Genomic DNA, 1,395 nt, shown 5'->3' on the forward strand with positions numbered 1-1,395 from the left:
AACTATACCCCTATTTTCATGATATATTCAATTAAAATTAAAATTGAAATTCAACTGACAACTAAAATCTGAGAAAATTCCCTGTTAACTAATTTTATCACTTTTGTTCACCATGTTACCCAAGACCACTTTCGGTGCAAGTGTCCTAGCAATATAGATCATTTTTTATATACCCAATTGAAACTGGAATTGAAATTCAACTGACATTTAAAATCTCAAAAAAACTCCCTGTTAACCAATTTTGTCACCATACGTTAATCACCTTCAATCCAAGTGCATAGCAAAATAGATAATTTGTTATATATCCAATTGAAACTAAAATTGAAATTGAACAGACAATTGAAATTGCATAAAAGTTCCCTGTCAACCAATTTTGTCACTTCTGTTCACTATATATTTTCTAAGACCAACTTAAATCTTATTTGTTATATTATATATCAAATTGAAACTGAAATTGAAATTGAACTGACAATTACAATTGCACGAAAAATTCTCTGTTAACCAATTGTGTCACCATATGTTAACCAAGACCACCTTCAATCCAAGTACCTAACAAAATGGATCATTTCTTATATATATCCAATTGAAACTGAAATTGAAATTGAACTGACAATTACAATTGCACGAAAAATTCTCTGTTAACCAATTGTGTCACCACATGTTAACCAAGACCACCTTCAACCCAATTACCTAGAAAGATAAATAATTTTTTATATATCCAATTGGAACTAAAATTGAAATTGAACTGACAATTACAATTTCATAAAAATTCCCTGTTAACCAATCTTGTCACTTCTGTTCACCATATGTTAATCAAGCCCACCTTCAATTTAAATACCTAACAAAATAGATCATCTTTTATATGTTCAATTGAAACTAAAATTGAAATTGATCTGACAATTTAAATTGCATACAAAATTCTCTGTTAACCAATTTTGTCACCATATACTAACCACCTGCAATCAAAATGCATACCAAAATAGATCATTTCTTATATATATCCAATTGAAACTAAAATTGAAATTGAACAGACAATTAAAATCTGAAAAAAAACCCCTGTTAACCAATTGTGTTGCCATATGTTAACCAAGACCACCTCCAACCTCCAATTACCCAACAAAATAGATCATTTCTCATCCGCAGATTAGTCCGTGGTGTTCGAGAGACAATCTGTACACAGTCGCTAAAACATCCTACCCGGTCATCCCGAGGAGATTATCCCACCTAGTTTGCAGCGTCGCGGGACTCTATAATGCCGTCAGGCGAAGTTAACAACCAGGTGACCCGCAGAGACGATGACGAACGTGATGAGTAAAATAATCGTCCGCATCGATAAACCGAGTAATTCAACGAGAGGGGAGGAGACGAAGGGAAGACCTCTGGGCAAGGTTAACT

This window comes from Habropoda laboriosa, unplaced genomic scaffold, assembly GCF_001263275.1.
Source record: "Habropoda laboriosa isolate 0110345459 unplaced genomic scaffold, ASM126327v1 scaffold96, whole genome shotgun sequence".
In the NCBI taxonomy this organism is placed as follows: Eukaryota; Metazoa; Arthropoda; class Insecta; order Hymenoptera; family Apidae; genus Habropoda; species Habropoda laboriosa.